Source organism: Panulirus ornatus, chromosome 14, assembly GCF_036320965.1.
Source record: "Panulirus ornatus isolate Po-2019 chromosome 14, ASM3632096v1, whole genome shotgun sequence".
Lineage (NCBI taxonomy): Eukaryota > Metazoa > Arthropoda > Malacostraca > Decapoda > Palinuridae > Panulirus > Panulirus ornatus.
In genome coordinates, this window is record NC_092237.1 from 51364544 (window position 1) to 51384543 (window position 20000).

General features: G+C 38.7%; 1 protein-coding gene across 1 annotated transcript in view; it reads left to right on the forward strand.

The window, feature by feature from the left end:
• LOC139753410 (pyrokinin-1 receptor-like) overlaps positions 1-20000 on the forward strand; it is a 432787-nt gene that overhangs the window by 101250 nt on the left and 311537 nt on the right. The window contains 1 exon segment of the mRNA XM_071669882.1: positions 13011-13070. The gene's annotated coding sequence lies outside the window, so the exon portion shown is untranslated.

The following is a 20000-nucleotide window of genomic DNA, read 5'->3' on the forward strand; positions in this document are numbered from 1 at the left end:
CATAGCCTAGTTTATTCTGAACAACTCCCGCCACACACACCACCAACCTTAAACGCCCGTCTGTTTATCATAAGCCCATTTTCACCCGCGCACCATTTCCATTGAACCTGTTGTTCTCCTTCGTACGTCAGTGCCCCTGTCTATGCCCCCTCTCAAGTGATTTGTAACATGTATATATATATATCCATACAGCCGCCACTTCCAGTACGTTAACCAGGTATGTGGATCCCTCATGGATTATTGGAACATGCAGGGTATGGAAATTGTATTTGCAAAGAGAACTACTTCTATTTAGAAACGTTATCTCGTTCTATATATATATATATATATATATATATATATATATATATATATATATATATGTGTTATGTGTATATATATATATATATATATATATATATATATATATGTGTTATGTGTATATATATATATATATATATATATATATATATATATATATATATATATATATATATATATATATATATATATATATATATATATTTATTTATTTATTTATTATACTTAGTCGCTGTGAGTGTGTGTGTGTGTGGGTGTGAACCTCACTGCTCTACGCTTCACTATTATCAGCCACTTTTCAAAATATTCTACAAGTCCTTTTTGGATTAGAATTAAAAAAAAAGAATTCGTTCCTGTGTTGTAAAGAAAATGTCATCCTGGATCACACTTTACAGCTGACCTCGTCCTTGTAACGGCTATACACTGTGTGTGTATATATTTCGTTTTATATGAGCGTTTGCTGTAAAGGACATTTTTGACGTTTTTACGAACAAAGGACCCATCTTGAAGAGACGTGTGAGATAAACATATATGTAGGTATATACAAGGTCATATATATATATATATATATATATATATATATATATATATATATATATATATATATATATATATATATATATATATATATACATATATATACATATATATATATATATATATATATATATATATATATATATATATATATATATATATATATATATATATTTTTTTTTTTTTTTTTTTTTTTTTTTTTGCTTTGTCGCTGTCTCCCGCGTTTGCGAGGTAGCGCAAGGAAACAGACGAAAGAAATGGCCCAACCCACCCCCATACACATGTATATACATACGTCCACACACGCAAATATACATACCTACACAGCTTTCCATGGTTTACCCCAGACGCCTCACATGCCTTGATTCAATCCACTGACAGCACGTCAACCCCGGTATACCACATCGCTCCAATTCACTCTATTCCTTGCCCTCCTTTCACCCTCCTGCATGTTCAGGCCCCGATCACACAAAATCTTTTTCACTCCATCTTTCCACCTCCAATTTGGTCTCCCTCTTCTCCTCGTTCCCTCCACCTCCGACACATATATTCTCTTGGTCAATCTTTCCTCACTCATTCTCTCCATGTGCCCGAACCATTTCAAAACACCCTCTTCTGCTCTCTCAACCACGCTCTTTTTATTTCCACACATCTCTCTTACCCTTACGTTACTTACTCGATCAAACCACCTCACACCACATATTGTCCTCAAACATCTCATTTCCAGCACATCCATCCTCCTGCGCACAACTCTATCCATAGCCCACGTCTCGCAACCATACAACATTGTTGGAACCACTATTCCTTCAAACATACCCATTTTTGCTTTCCGAGATAATGTTCTCGACTTCCACACATTCTTCAAGGCTCCCAGAATTTTCGCCCCCTCCCCCACCCTATGATCCACTTCCGCTTCCATGGTTCCATCCGCTGCCAGATCCACTCCCAGATATCTAAAACACTTCACTTCCTCCAGTTTTTCTCCATTCAAACTCACCTCCCAATTGACTTGACCCTCAACCCTACTGTACCTAATAACCTTGCTCTTATTCACATTTACTCTTAACTTTCTTCTTCCACACACTTTACCAAACTCAGTCACCAGCTTCTGCAGTTTCTCACATGAATCAGCCACCAGCGCTGTATCATCAGCGAACAACAACTGACTCACTTCCCAAGCTCTCTCATCCCCAACAGACTTCATACATGCCCCTCTTTCCAAAACTCTTGCATTCACCTCCCTAACAACCCCATCCATAAACAAATTAAACAACCATGGAGACCTCACACACCCCTGCCGCAAACCTACATTCACTGAGAACCAATCACTTTCCTCTCTTCCTACAGGTACACATGCCTTACATCCTCGATAAAAACTTTTCACTGCTTCTAACAACTTGCCTCCCACACCATATATTCTTAATACCTTCCACAGAGCATCTCTATCAACTCTATCATATGCCTTCTCCAGATCCATAAATGCTACATACAAATCCATTTGCTTTTCTAAGTATTTCTCACATACATTCTTCAAAGCAAACACCTGATCCACACATCCTCTACCACTTCTGAAACCACACTGCTCTTCCCCAATCTGATGCTCTGTACATGCCTTCACCCTCTCAATCAATATCCTCCCATATAATTTACCAGGAATACTCAACAAACTTATACCTCTGTAATTTGAGCACTCACTCTTATCCCCTTTGCCTTTGTACAATGGCACTATGCACGCATTCCGCCAATCCTCAGGCACCTCACCATGAGTCATACATACATTAAATAACCTTACCAACCAGTCAACAATACAGTCACCCCCTTTTTTAATAAATTCCACTGCAATACCATCCAAACCTGCTGCCTTGCCGGCTTTCATCTTCCGCAAAGCTTTTACTACCTCTTCTCTGTTTACCAAATCATCTTCCCTAACCCTCTCACTTTGCACACCACCTCGACCAAAAGACCCTATATCTGCCACTCTATCATCAAACACATTCAACAAACCTTCAAAATACTCACTCCATCTCCTTCTCACATCACCACTACTTGTTATCACCTCCCCATTTGCGCCCTTCACTGAAGTTCCCATTTGCTCCCTTGTCTTACGCACTTTATTTACCTCCTTCCAGAACATCTTTTTATTCTCCCTAAAATTTAATGATACTCTCTCACCCCAACTCTCATTTGCCCTTTTTTTCACCTCTTGCACCTTTCTCTTGACCTCCTGTCTCTTTCTTTTATACATCTCCCACTCAATTGCATTTTTTCCCTGCAAAAATCGTCCAAATGCCTCTCTCTTCTCTTTCATATATATATATATATATATATATATATATATATATATATATATATATATATATATATATATCTTCGATGTATATCAACTGACTGTTATATTTCTCTCTTGTGTCTCCCCTGATGTGATTATTACACGAAAGTGCACTTGGGAACTTTTCGTGTTTCATTTTCCCCGTGGACTCATAGGAATATATATATATATATATATATATATATATATATATATATATATATATATATATATATATATATATATATATATATATATATATTTCTTTTTCTTTCTTTCAAACTATTCGCCATTTCCCGCGTTAGCGAGGTAGCGTTAAGAACAGAGAACTGGGCCTTCGAGGGAATATCCTCACCTGGCCACCCTTCTCTGTTCCTTCTTTTGGAAAATAAAAAAAAACGAGAAGGGAGGATTTCCAGCACCCCGCTCCCTCCCCTTTTAGTCGCCTTCTACGACACGCAGGGAATACGTGGGAAGTATTCTTTCTCCCCAATCCCCAGGGATATATATATGTATATATATATATATATATATATATATATATATATATATATATATATATATATATATATATATGATGGCTGCACCCGAGGGTCGTACTGTCGTGTTCCAGGAGGGTTGAAATATATTTTCGTGGTCCTGAAGTAAGATATATAATACCACGTACTGAAGGCAGAATTTTCCGTTTTGTTACGTCCATATTTCTCTCTACCATCGCTACATTTACTTAATTTTCTTACCATACTTAAGGGGCGTTATGGGAAATAAATTACCAGAAGGTGTGGAGATATAGGAATTTTTTTTTTTCTACACACACCATAAAAGTTTTATAACGGTGCAAGCACGACCAGGTCAACGCCCACACCCCTCATCCCCTATTACTCCGCGCATGCGCGTATATATTTTTCGAAGAGCATATTCGAAGCTGTTTCGGGATAGTGAACCACGTTTCGGGACTCTCTCTCTCTCTCTCTCTCGCATTGCCTGATACTCTAAATGTAAAACCATCGCTAATTAACTTAATCTGTTATAGGCAATACGATATACCGCTAAACATAAACGTTTTTTTTTTTTTTTTTTTTTTTTTTTTTTTTTTTTTTTTATACTTTGTCGCTGTCTCCCGCGTTTGCGAGGTAGCGCAAGGAAACAGACGAAAGAAATGGCCCAACCCCCCCCCCCATACACATGTACATACACACGTCCACACACGCAAATATACATACCTACACCGCTTTCCATGGTTTACCCCAGACGCTTCACATGCCTTGGTTCAATCCACTGACAGCACGTCAACCCCTGTATACCACATCGCTCCAATTCACTCTATTCCTTGCCCTCCTTTCACCCTCCTGCATGTTCAGGCCCCGATCACACAAAATCTTTTTCACTCCATCTTTCCACCTCCAATTTGGTCTCCCTCTTCTCCTCGTTCCCTCCACCTCCGACACATATATCCTCTTGGTCAATCTTTCCTCACTCATTCTCTCCATGTGCCCAAACCATTTCAAAACACCCTCTTCTGCTCTCTCAACCACGCTCTTTTTATTTCCACACATCTCTCTTACCCTTACGTTACTTACTCGATCAAACCACCTCACACCACACATTGTCCTCAAACATCTCATTTCCAGCACATCCATCCTCCTGCGCACAACTCTATCCATAGCCCACGCCTCACAACCATACAGCATTGTTGGAACCACTATTCCTTCAAACATACCCATTTTTGCTTTCCGAGATAATGTTCTCGACTTCCACACATTTTTCAAGGCTCCCAAAATTTTCGCCCCCCTCCCCCACCCTATGATCCACTTCCGCTTCCATGGTTCCATCCGCTGACAGATCCACTCCCAGATATCTAAAACACTTCACTTCCTCCAGTTTTTCTCCATTCAAACTCACCTCCCAATTGACTTGACCCTCAACCCTACTGTACCTAATAACCTTGCTCTTATTCACATTTACTCTTAACTTTCTTCTTCCACACACTTTACCAAACTCAGTCACCAGCTTCTGCAGTTTCTCACATGAATCAGCCACCAGCGCTGTATCATCAGCGAACAACAACTGACTCACTTCCCAAGCTCTCTCATCCCCCACAGACTTCATACTTGCCCCTCTTTCCAGGACTCTTGCATTTACCTCCCTAACAACCCCATCCATAAACAAATTAAACAACCATGGAGACATCACACACCCCTGCCGCAAACCTACATTCACTGAGAACCAATCACTTTCCTCTCTTCCTACACGTACACATGCCTTACATCCTCGATAAAAACTTTTCACTGCTTCTAACAACTTGCCTCCCACACCATATATTCTTAATACCTTCCACAGAGCATCTCTATCAACTCTATCATATGCCTTCTCCAGATCCATAAATGCTACATACAAATCCTGATATTCTCACGTAAGAGTGAAGGAACGTAAGGCGATTGTATCGTAAGTAGAGCGAAGCGACTGACGCATCGAACGACCCAAAGCATCCAACCGAGGGGTGTTCGAAACACATGCCGAGATATGATTCATGACTCTGCGTTCTCAAGTGAACCCGCGTCCACATCTGTCGAAGCTTGCCTGTTCTGCGTGGTGATCTCTTCTGTCGGGATCTGAACCTTCGAGGGTCGGATCAAAGGTTCAGGGCCATCATACCCAAGGGTTGTACCGTTGTGTTCGAGGTTACTGAAGCGTCGAAGCTTTTGTGATCAAAGATTCGACGTCGTGCTCAAAGTGTTTAGTCTTTGTAATCCAGGATTGTACCGTCGTGCTATAGCTTCGAGACTTCATGGACCAGGATCGTGCCGTCGTGCTATAGCTTCGAGACTTCATGAACCAGGATCGTGCCGTCGTTCTGAAGCTTCGAGACTTCATGAACCAGGATCGTTCCGTCGTTCTGAAGCTTCGAGACTTCATGTTCCAGGATTGTACCGTCGTGCTATAGCTTCGAGACTTCATATTTCAGGATCGTTCCGTCGTTCTGAAGCTTCGAGACTTCATGAACCAGGTTCGTGCCGTCATTCTGAAGCTTCGAGACTTCATGAACCAGGATCGTGCCGTCATTCTGAAGCTTCGAGCCATTATGAACCAGGATCGTACCGTCGTGCTGAAGCTTCGAGACTTCATGAACCAGGATCGTACCGTCGTGCTGAAGCTTCGAGACTTCATGAACCAGGATCGTGCCGTCGTGCTGAAGCTTCGAGCCTTTTCTGATCCAAGATCGTGCGATAGCCTGAAGACAGGTACCCATTTTATCGACCAACCCCCAGGGCTGGATGAACAGCTGGATCAACTGTGGACGGAGTGCCGCATCCAGCACTCGACCCTGTGCGCTCGACGACCCGTGAATACGCCTCGGTCAGGAACGCGCTTCGCTAACACCATGACGTTATTTACTCACGGTTTGGGAAGGAGGCTGTTCAAGCCATCACCGAGGCCGCAGCCCATACCACGCCGCTCCTCACCACCACCACAACGAGGCGTGACCTTGTTAGGAAGGCGATTGTTAGGAAGCTGGAATGAATGAATTAAGGCATGTCTGTGGTCTCTGAAGAACGCTCTATCTCTGTGTGTCTGTTTGTGTCTGTCTGTCTGTTTGTGTCTGTCTGTCTGTTTGTGTCTGTCTGTCTGTTTGTGTCTGTCTGTCTCTCTGTCTCTGTCTCTGTCTGTCTCTGTCTGTCTCTGTCTCTGTCTCTGTCTGTCTCTGTCTGCCTGTCTCTGTCTGCCTGTCTCTCTCTCTCTCTCTCTCTCTCTCTCTCTCTCTCTCTCTCTCTCTCTCTCTCTCTCTCTCTCTCTCTCAGAACAGCAGCAGCGACGTAGAAACCAGCAGCCTCTGCGGTGAGTGGTCGAGGCAAAATAATCTCTTTGTGGGTACTCGGTAGTCTCTCTCTCTCTCTCTCTCTCTCTCTCTCTCTCTCTCTCTCTCTCTCTCTCTCTCTCTGGATCCCCTGACCCCTGTCCCCCATCAGCTGTCCACACAGTGATAAGTGCAGGAGGGCCCGTGACCCCCGTCATCTCCCCCGCTCCAACACGCATGTTGTCACAACATGACCTACAACCCTTCACCACCCCATCCTCCCACCCTCCCACAAGCTACTTTCCCTTCGTTGTATTTTTTTTTTCAACTTTTTCCCCACATACCTCCTCCTCGCGAGACGTGCTCTTGCCTTGTTCCTCTCTCTCTCTCTCTCTCTCTCTCTCTCTCTCTCTCTCTCTCTCTCTCTCTCTCTCTCTCTCTCTCTCTCTCTCTCGTTTAAGCTCAGTCATTGGGAGCAATATGGGATGGAACGACGATGAAATGACCTTGAAATCGCCAATGAGTAATTGTCATTGGCGTTCTCCCCGGTTATTGGTTGCTGGTACTCTCCCCCTAATATATATATATATATATATATATATATATATATATATATATATATATATATATATATATCCCTTGGGATTGGGGAGAAAGAATTCTTCCCGCGTATTCACTGTGTCGTAAAAGGTGACTAAAAGGGGAGAGAGCGGGGGCTGGAAATCCTCCCCTCTCGTTTTTGATTTTCCAAAAGAAGGAACAGAGAAAGGGGCTAAGTGAGGATATTCACTCTAAGGCTCAGTCCTCTGTTCTTAATGCTACCTCGCTAACGCGGGGAATGGCAAATATGTATGATCATAGGGTGGGGGAGGGGGCGAAAATTCTGGGAGCCTTGAAGAATGTGTGGAAGTCGAGAACATTATCTCGGAAAGCAAAAATGGGTATGTTTGAAGGAATAGTGGTTCCAACTATGTTGTATGGTTGCGAGGCATGGGCTATGGATAGAGTTGTGCGCAGGAGGATGGATGTGCTGGAAATGAGATGTTTGAGGACAATGTGTGGTGTGAGGTGGTTTGATCGAGTAAGTAACGTAAGGGTAAGAGAGATGTGTGGAAATAAAAAGAGCGTGGTTGAGAGAGCAGAAGAGGGTGTTTTGAAATGGTTTGGGCACATGGAGAGAATGAGTGAGGAAAGGTTGACCAAGAGGATATATGTGTCGGAGGTGGAGGGAACGAGGAGAAGAGGGAGACCAATTTGGAGGTGGAAAGATGGAGTGAAAAAGATTTTGTGTGATCGGGGCCTGAACATGCAGGAGGGTGAAAGGAGGGCAAGGAATAGAATGAACTGGAACGATGTGGTATACCGGGGTTGACGTGCTGTCAGTGGATTGAATCGGGGCATGTGAAGCGTCTGGGGTAAAGCATGGAAAGCTGTGTAGGTATGTATATTTGCGTGTGTGGACGTATGTATGTACATGTGTATGGGGGTGGGTTGGGCCATTTCTTTCGTCTGTTTCCTTGCGCTACCTCGCAAACGCCGGAGACAGCGACAAAAAAAAAAAAAAAAAAAAAGAATATATATATATATATATATATATATATATATATATATATATATATATATATATATATATATATATATATATATATATATATCCAAGCAAATGGATGGTGAAATGCTGCTTAGAAAAATTATACTGCCACCATCACATGCTAACAGACCTGACCACAGCAATACAGAGGACAAGGTTAAGCAAGACCCGCAACGTTGTATAATGACACAATCTCAGGTTATCCTGGAAATGGGCGAGGAAGCCCTTAATACAATATTCCCCGTGTGTGAGACGAGGAAAACGAGGTATAACGAAAATGTCGTTTCTGGCCGCCAGTGCATTATGAGAACGTAAGGACATTTCCACCACCCTCCCCTCCCCTTCCTCAACTTGTACAACATTTAAAACAAGAGCTTCTATACACACAGGATATATATATATATATATATATATATATATATATATATATATATATATATATATATATATATATATATATATATATATATATATATATATATATATATATATATATTTATATATATATCACTTTTTTTTTTTTTTTTTTTTTTTTTTTTTTTTAATTTTCCAAAAGAGGGAACAGAGAAGGGGCCCAGGTGAGGATATTCCCTCAAGGGCCCAGTCCTCTGTTCTCAACGCTACCTCGCTAATGCGGGAAATGGCGAATAGTATGAAAGAAAAGAAAAAAAGATATATATATGTATATATATATATATATATATATATATATATATATATATATATATATATATATATATATATATATATAGGGGAGAAAGAATACTTCCCACGTATTCCCTGCGTGTCGTAGAAGGCGACTAAAAGGGAAGGGAGCGGGAGGCTGGAAATCCTCCCCTCTCTTTTTTTTTTCTTTTTTTTTTTCCAAAAGAAGGAACAGAGAAGAGGGCCAGGTGAGGATATTCCCTCAAAGACCCAGTCCTCTGTTCTTAACGCTACCTCGCTATCGCGGGAAATGGCGAATAGTATGAAAGAAAGATATATATATATATATATATATATATATATATATATATATATATATATATATATATATGACGTTGTCCCTTGAGAACGACGGTGTATATCAGGGTCGTAAAGAGATGGCTATTGTGTATTTTTGAGGGGAAGAGTAGGGAACACGATGAGCGAACGTGGTGGTAAGAAGCAGAGAGAGAGAGAGAGAGAGAGAGAGAGAGAGAGAGAGAGAGAGAGAGAGAGAGAGCAGCTGAGTAGTAGGGATGAGAAATGTAGGCAAAGACTTAAACGAGATGGTGATTTGCATAAGGCTCAGGCCGCTGTTACCACCCAAGCCTCTGGAGAGGTTACACGAGTGAATTGTTTATATGTATATACACAACCGGGCGAACGCATCTGTCTAATGTAAATATTCTTATCACTATCATATTATCATTCTTCTTATTATTATTATTATTATCATTATTATTATCATTATTATTATTATTATTATTATTATTATTATTATTATAGCTATTATTATTTTATTATTATTATAACGACTTTTATGAGATTTCTGTAGCTTCTAGGCTGATCTCCACGTGAGGAGCAGGTTAAGGTGGGCTCCTTTAGGGTGAGAGGGTCCTCAATGACGCTGGTAGTCCTTCATATCCTTTGGTTGTGATAAGGCTCTTGTCAGAGGTGCCTTATCGCCTTCGCTCTTATCACCTTGAAGGCGACGTGTACGTCGATGATTACGTATATATATATAATATATATATATATATATATATATATATATATATATATATATATATATATATATATATATATATATATATATTATATGGGAGGGTATTGATTGAGAGGGTGAAGGCATGTACAGAGCATCAGATTGGGGAAGAGCAGTGTGGTTTCAGAAGTGGTAGAGGATGTGTGGATCAGGTGTTTGCTTTGAAGAATGTATGTGAGAAATACTTAGAAAAGCAAATGGAATTGTATGTAGCATTTATGGATCTGGAGAAGGCATATGATAGAGTTGATAGAGATGCTCTGTGGAAGGTATTAAGAATATATGGTGTGGGAGGCAAGTTGTTAGAAGCAGTGAAAAGTTTTTATCGAGGATGTAAGGCATGTGTACGTGTAGGAAGAGAGGAAAGTGATTGGTTCTCATTGAATGTAGGTTTGCGGCAGGGGTGTGTGATGTCTCCATGGTTGTTTAATTTGTTTATGGATGGGGTTGTTAGGGAGGTGAATGCAAGAGTTTTGGAAAGAGGGGCAAATATGAAGTCTGTTGGGGATGAGAGAGCTTGGGAAGTGAGTCAGTTGTTGTTCGCTGATGATACAGCGCTGGTGGCTGATTCATGTGAGAAACTGCAGAAGCTGGTGACTGAGTTTGGTAAAGTGTGTGAAAGAAGAAAGTTAAGAGTAAATGTGAATAAGAGCAAGGTTATTAGGTACAGTAGGGTTGAGGGTCAAGTCAATTGGGAGGTGAGTTTGAATGGAGAAAAACTGGAGGAAGTTAAGTGTTATAGATATCTGGGAGTGGATCTGGCAGCGGATGGAACCATGGAAGCGGAAGTGGATCATAGGATGGGGGAGGGGGCGAAAATTCTGGGAGCCTTGAAGAATGTGTGGAAGTCGAGAACATTATCTCGGAAAGCAAAAATGGGTATGTTTGAAGGAATAGTGGTTTCAACAATGTTGTATGGTTGCGAGGCGTGGGCTATGGATAGAGTGGTGCGCAGGAGGATGAATGTGCTGGAAATGAGATGTTTGAGGACAATGTGTGGTGTGAGGTGGTTTGATCGAGTAAGTAACGTAAGGGTAAGAGAGATGTGTGGAAATAAAAAGAGCGTGGTTGAGAGAGCAGAAGAGGGTGTTTTGAAATGGTTTGGGCACATGGAGAGAATGAGTGAGGAAAGATTGACCAAGAGGATATATGTGTCGGAGGTGGAGGGAACGAGGAGAAGAGGGAGACCAAATTGGAGGTGGAAAGATGGAGTGAAAAAGATTTTGTGTGATCGGGGCCTGAACATGCAGGAGGGTGAAAGGAGGGCAAGGAATAGAGTGAATTGGAGCGATGTGGTATACCGGGGTTGACGTGCTGTCAGTGGATTGAATCAGGGCATGTGAAGTGTCTGGGGTAAACCATGGAAAGCTGTGTAGGTATGTATATTTACGTGTGTGGACGTATGTATATACATGTGTATGGGGGTGGGTTGGGCCATTTCTTTCGTCTGTTTCCTTGCGCTACCTCGCAAACGCGGGAGACAGCGACAAAGCAAAAAAAAAAAAAAAAAAATATTCCTATGAGTCCACGGGGAAAATGAAACACGATAAGTTCCCAAGTGCACTTTCGTGTAATAATCACATCCTCAGGAGACACAAGAGAGACATATGTCAGTTAATATACATCGAAGAGACGAAGCTAGGACGCCATATGGTAATTATATATATATATATATATATATATATATATATATATATATATATATATATATATATATAGATATTTCGCTAGCCATATATATATATATATATATATATATATATATATATATATATATATATATATATACATATATATATATGTATATGATCAGTCACTGTTCGAACCCTTTGGGGGAAGACGTAGACAAGAGACGAGTCCTTTGAGCGCCACGTCTGAGAGGCACCTCGGCTACTTCGTCGTCTGTTCCCTCCCAGTTCGACAGATTTTTTGACCCATCGAAGAAGCCCTTTGTTTCCCCCTCCCGCCTGCCTGGAAGGTCCTGTGATTCATGGACCATCTCTAAAGGTGCAGGGAAGGGAGTGGGTAAGATTCACAGGGCTTAAACTGGCGGCTTGAGAACTGATGCCACATTTTTTTTTTTTCACAGTTTAACTTGCCTTGTCGTCGAAGTTCCGTGGATCATTAAGGCACGGTGTGTCCTCGCTGATCCTGTGTCTGTCCTCACATTCAACACGTCTCTGTCTGCCCGGAATTGATCTGCTCCTTTTCCCTGTGTTTTGTATATAGAGCACAACTGCTGCTCGTATTGATCCTTCTGTAATCATGGTAGCAAATGTTGCGTTGTGGATGTTACGTGCGTGATGCTTCTCTCTGACGCTCTTGAGCATCGTTATTGTCTTCTGAAAGTCTTTTGAAAAGTTGAATGTCCTTCCCTGAAAACTATTTTTCTTTTACTGGCATTTTGGTATTGTTTTTATTCTATTTTGAGAGAAGTTATTCCCAACTTTCGAAATATATCTTCACATTTTCTAAGGTCGGGTTAAGATATCAGCACTTTTCTAACTCTCTGTAGATTTTTTTTATAAATGAATCCTCAGCAAAGTTTAAACTTAATATTTTAGATTTTTTTTTCCTTTATTCTAAATGAATCCACGTCCAAGTTTAAACTTAACATTTTAGATTTTTTTTCTTTTATTCTAAATGAATCCACGTCCAAGTTTAAACTTAACATTTTGGATTTTTTCGTTTATTCTAAATGAATCTTCAGCGCAAAGTTTAAACTTGACATTTGATATTTTCTCTCCAGTTTCCAGATCAGCCTCGACTCCGCGTAATGCATCAACAAACCCTCGCTCTTCACCTCAAGGTACAGTTCTGTTTTCCCTCATAATCAATTTCGTCTTAGATTCGTTTGATTTTCTTTAATCTCCACTTTTACTTGTCTTCATCGTTTGAAGATGGTTTTCTTCAATAGGTAAAAGAATTACGACCTTAATCTTCCGTTCCATAGATTGTATTACGCCCAATTTTGGTCCCCCATCTCGACCTCCTCCCTCCTCCCTCCCTCCCTCAATAGGTCTTGTTATCTGTGATGTATGGTGATGGCTTCCCGTTCTCTTTCATCTGTGGAATTACGATCACCTTTTCTGAAGACCTCATCAGCGGTAGGATCATCCAGAGGAGCTGGGTAACAACTGTGGTTGTTTTAAGGTTGTAGGTTGGTCAGAGAAGCGTTGAACGGAGAGAGAGAGAGAGAAGTTTTCTATTCTTGTGATCCGAGACGGCACGGGCATTTGAATGCCCTAATCAAGGCCTCTATCTATCTATCTATCTATATATCTATCTATCTATCTGTCTCTCTATCTCTCTATCTCTCTCTCTATCTATCTCTCTATCTCTCTAGCTCTCTCTCTCTCTCTCTCTTCTCTCTCTCTCTCTCTATATTATTATTATCTATATATATATATATATATATATGTATGTATGTATGTATGTATGTATGTATGTATGTATGTATGTATGTATGTATGTATGTATGTATGTATGTATGTATGTATGTATGTATGTATGTATGTATGTATGTATGTATGTATGTATGTATGTATGTATGTATGTATGTATGTATGTATGTATGTATGTATGTATGTATGTATGTATGTATGTATGTATGTATGTATGTATGTATGTATGTATGTATGTATGTATGTATGTATGTATGTATGTATGTATGTATGTATGTATGTATGTATGTATGTATGTATGTATGTATGTATGTATGTATGTATGTATGTATGTATGTATGTATGTATGTATGTATGTATGTATGTATGTATGTATGTATGTATGTATGTATGTATGTATGTATGTATGTATGTATGTATGTATGTATGTATGTATGTATGTATGTATGTATGTATGTATGTATGTATGTATGTATGTATGTATGTATGTATGTATGTATGTATGTATGTATGTATGTATGTATGTATGTATGTATGTATGTATGTATGTATGTATGTATGTATGTATGTATGTATGTATGTATGTATGTATGTATGTATGTATGTATGTATGTATGTATGTATGTATGTATGTATGTATGTATGTATGTATGTATGTATGTATGTATGTATGTATGTATGTATGTATGTATGTATGTATGTATGTATGTATGTATGTATGTATGTATGTATGTATGTATGTATGTATGTATGTATGTATGTATGTATGTATGTATGTATGTATGTATGTATGTATGTATGTATGTATGTATGTATGTATGTATGTATGTATGTATGTATGTATGTATGTATGTATGTATGTATGTATGTATGTATGTATGTATGTATGTATGTATGTATGTATGTATGTATGTATGTATGTATGTATGTATGTATGTATGTATGTATGTATGTATGTATGTATGTATGTATGTATGTATGTATGTATGTATGTATGTATGTATGTATGTATGTATGTATGTATGTATGTATGTATGTATGTATGTATGTATGTATGTATGTATGTATGTATGTATGTATGTATGTATGTATGTATGTATGTATGTATGTATGTATGTATGTATGTATGTATGTATGTATGTATGTATGTATGTATGTATGTATGTATGTATGTATGTATGTATGTATGTATGTATGTATGTATGTATGTATGTATGTATGTATGTATGTATGTATGTATGTATGTATGTATGTATGTATGTATGTATGTATGTATGTATGTATGTATGTATGTATGTATGTATGTATGTATGTATGTATGTATGTATGTATGTATGTATGTATGTATGTATGTATGTATGTATGTATGTATGTATGTATGTATGTATGTATGTATGTATGTATGTATGTATGTATGTATGTATGTATGTATGTATGTATGTATGTATGTATGTATGTATGTATGTATGTATGTATGTATGTATGTATGTATGTATGTATGTATGTATGTATGTATGTATGTATGTATGTATGTATGTATGTATGTATGTATGTATGTATGTATGTATGTATGTATGTATGTATGTATGTATGTATGTATGTATGTATGTATGTATGTATGTATGTATGTATGTATGTATGTATGTATGTATGTATGTATGTATGTATGTATGTATGTATGTATGTATGTATGTATGTATGTATGTATGTATGTATGTATGTATGTATGTATGTATGTATGTATGTATGTATGTATGTATGTATGTATGTATGTATGTATGTATGTATGTATGTATGTATGTATGTATGTATGTATGTATGTATGTATGTATGTATGTATGTATGTATGTATGTATGTATGTATGTATGTATGTATGTATGTATGTATGTATGTATGTATGTATGTATGTATGTATGTATGTATGTATGTATGTATGTATGTATGTATGTATGTATGTATGTATGTATGTATGTATGTATGTATGTATGTATGTATGTATGTATGTATGTATGTATGTATGTATGTATGTATGTATGTATGTATGTATGTATGTATGTATGTATGTATGTATGTATGTATGTATGTATGTATGTATGTATGTATGTATGTATGTATGTATGTATGTATGTATGTATGTATGTATGTATGTATGTATGTATGTATGTATGTATGTATGTATGTATGTATGTATGTATGTATGTATGTATGTATGTATGTATGTATGTATGTATGTATGTATGTATGTATGTATGTATGTATGTATGTATGTATGTATGTATGTATGTATGTATGTATGTATGTATGTATGTATGTATGTATGTATGTATGTATGTATGTATGTATGTATGTATGTATGTATGTATGTATGTATGTATGTATGTATGTATGTATGTATGTATGTATGTATGTATGTATGTATGTATGTATGTATGTATGTATGTATGTATGTATGTATGTATGTATGTATGTATGTATGTATGTATGTATGTATGTATGTATGTATGTATGTATGTATGTATGTATGTATGTATGTATGTATGTATGTATGTATGTATGTATGTATGTATGTATGTATGTATGTATGTATGTATGTATGTATGTATGTATGTATGTATGTATGTATGTATGTATGTATGTATGTATGTATGTATGTATGTATGTATGTATGTATGTATGTATGTATGTATGTATGTATGTATGTATGTATGTATGTATGTATGTATGTATGTATGTATGTATGTATGTATGTATGTATGTATGTATGTATGTATGTATGTATGTATGTATGTATGTATGTATGTATGTATGTATGTATGTATGTATGTATGTATGTATGTATGTATGTATGTATGTATGTATGTATGTATGTATGTATGTATGTATGTATGTATGTATGTATGTATGTATGTATGTATGTATGTATGTATGTATGTATGTATGTATGTATGTATGTATGTATGTATGTATGTATGTATGTATGTATGTATGTATGTATGTATGTATGTATGTATGTATGTATGTATGTATGTATGTATGTATGTATGTATGTATGTATGTATGTATGTATGTATGTATGTATGTATGTATGTATGTATGTATGTATGTATGTATGTATGTATGTATGTATGTATGTATGTATGTATGTATGTATGTATGTATGTATGTATGTATGTATGTATGTATGTATGTATGTATGTATGTATGTATGTATGTATGTATGTATGTATGTATGTATGTATGTATGTATGTATGTATGTATGTATGTATGTATGTATGTATGTATGTATGTATGTATGTATGTATGTATGTATGTATGTATGTATGTATGTATGTATGTATGTATGTATGTATGTATGTATGTATGTATGTATGTATGTATGTATGTATGTATGTATGTATGTATGTATGTATGTATGTATGTATGTATGTATGTATGTATGTATGTATGTATGTATGTATGTATGTATGTATGTATGTATGTATGTATGTATGTATGTATGTATGTATGTATGTATGTATGTATGTATGTATGTATGTATGTATGTATGTATGTATGTATGTATGTATGTATGTATGTATGTATGTATGTATGTATGTATGTATGTATGTATGTATGTATGTATGTATGTATGTATGTATGTATGTATGTATGTATGTATGTATGTATGTATGTATGTATGTATGTATGTATGTATGTATGTATGTATGTATGTATGTATGTATGTACCTATCCTCTCCTAACCCCTCCTCTTCCCTATCCCTCCTCCTAACCCCTCCTCCTCCCTATCCCTTCTCCTAACCCCTCCTCTTCCCTATCCCTTCTCCTAACCCCTCCTCCTCCCTATCCCTTCTCCTAACCCCTCCTCTTCCCTATCCCTTCTCCTAACCCCCCTCCCCCCATCCCTTTCCTAACCCTCCTCTTTCCCCATCCTTCTTTTCCCAACCCCCCCCTCCCTTCCCTTCCCCCTTTTGGATGTAAAACAAAGGGAAAAGTTTCGTGAGGAACGGGGGGAAAAAGAATGGAAAGAATAATCCTGTGATTTAATGATGGTGAGTTTGTTGTTGTGCTACGAGGTGATGGGGGTGGTAATTTTTAGCAACAGGTGAGTGGGAGGTGTAATGTTGTAGCGTACAGGGGGGGGGAAATTTTTAATGTTTAGCATACGGAGATGGGGGTGTAATGTTGTAGCGTACGAAAGTGGGAGGTGTAATGTTGTGCATCGAGGTGAGTGGGAGGGTGTAATGTTGTAGCGTACGAGAGAGTGGGAGGATGTAATGTTGTAGCATACGAGGTGAGTGGGAGGGTGTAATGTTGTAGCGTACGAGAGAGTGGGAGGGTGTAATGTTGTAGCGTACGAGAGAGTGGGAGGATGTAATGTTGTAGCATACGAGGTGAGTGGGAGGTGTAATGTTGTAGCGTACGAGGTGAGTGGGAGGGTGTAATGTTGTAGCGTACGAGAGAGTGGGAGGATGTAATGTTGTAGCATACGAGGTGAGTGGGAGGGTGTAATGTTGTAGCGTACGAGAGAGTGGGAGGGTGTAATGTTGTAGCGTACGAGAGAGTGGGAGGGTGTAATGTTGTAGCATACGAGAGAGTGGGAGGATGTAATGTTGTAGCACACGAGGGAGTGGGAGGGTGTAATGTTGTAGCGTACGAGGTGAGTGGGAGGGTGTAATGTTGTAGCGTACGAGAGAGTGGGAGGATGTAATGTTGTAGCATACGAGGTGAGTGGGAGGGTGTAATGTTGTAGCGTACGAGAGAGTGGGAGGGTGTAATGTTGTAGCGTACGAGGTGAGTGGGAGGGTGTAATGTTGTAGCATACGAGGTGAGTGGGAGGGTGTAATGTTGTAGCGTACGAGGTGAGTGGGAGGGTGTAATGTTGTAGCATACGAGGTGAGTGGGAGGGTGTAATGTTGTAGCGTACGAGGGAGTGGGAGGGTGTAATGTTGTAGCGTACGAGGTGAGTGGGAGGGTGTAATGTTGTAGCATACGAGGTGAGTGGGAGGGTGTAATGTTGTAGCGTACGAGGTGAGTGGGAGGGTGTAATGTTGTAGCATACGAGGTGAGTGGGAGGGTGTAATGTTGTAGCGTACGAGGTGAGTGGGAGGGTGTAATGTTGTAGCGTACGAGGTGAGTGGATGAATGGAGTCACCTGCATGAGGACGTAGTGTATGCGGACAACAACCAGGGGCTGGGAGTGTTGTACGGGAGTGGAGATGGCTCAGTGGACGGGGTATCCATGAGCGCGACTCCCTCCCTGTACTGTTAAATAGTTCACTGACTATACACACACACACACACACACACACACACAGAGGAAACCATTGCTATCCCCTGCTTCAGCGATATATATATATATATATATATATATATATATATATATATATATATATATATATATATATATATATATATATATATGTATTCTTGCACGAAGACACAACATATTTATTTCCGCTTCCTTGACGTGAAAGAAATATGCTACATTCACCAGCGTGAATATAATGCAAACTAATCATACCTTTAGAAAAATTATATATATATATATATATATATATATATATATATATATATATATATATATATATATATATATATATATATATATATATATATATAGTTGTAGTTGCCGTAAAAATGACCACCTGTCTCTAATGATGAGATTGCTCGTCAAAACCTTAAGGCTCAATTGTTTTCCTTATAGATATTACCGAAACCTCGGGAGCCTTCCTTGAACACTATGAATCTCACCTCGGTGACCACAGACGTAAATTCTATTATCGTAAGAGATACGAGAGGAGGGGAGTGCTCGGTACGTCACCCAGTGTCGGTAAAGGTCACTGCGTCTCTAGTGTAGGCAAAGCCTAACACACCACACAGTTCCTCCTCTTGATATGTAAAACATGTTTCCAACAACCAACCAACCAGTTGGCCCAAATTACCCGTTACCTTATCCTGGGCGTATTCTCAGTACCGCCAGACTCGTCCTTATCACGGGTGAATATATTCACCCACAGCGTCATGTTAGGAGCGAGGCGACCTTCCCTCTCTCTCTCTCTCTCTCTCTCTCTCTCTCTCTCTCTCTCTCTCTCTCTCTCGGCGATGGCCAAGGTCGTGGGATCGGATACAATTAGCGCAGCCAGCGAGCGTGTGTGTGTGTGTGTGTGTGTGTGTGTGTGTGTGTGTGTGTGTGTGTGTGTGTGTGTGTGTGGAGGGCGCCTCCTCTGACCAATATTCAGGGCGGTGTGGAGCACAACTCTCCCGTCTTCCCCTAACTTCTACAGGCCCCACGTCTCCAGAAATCCCTGCAACTGTGTGTGTGTGTGTGTGTGT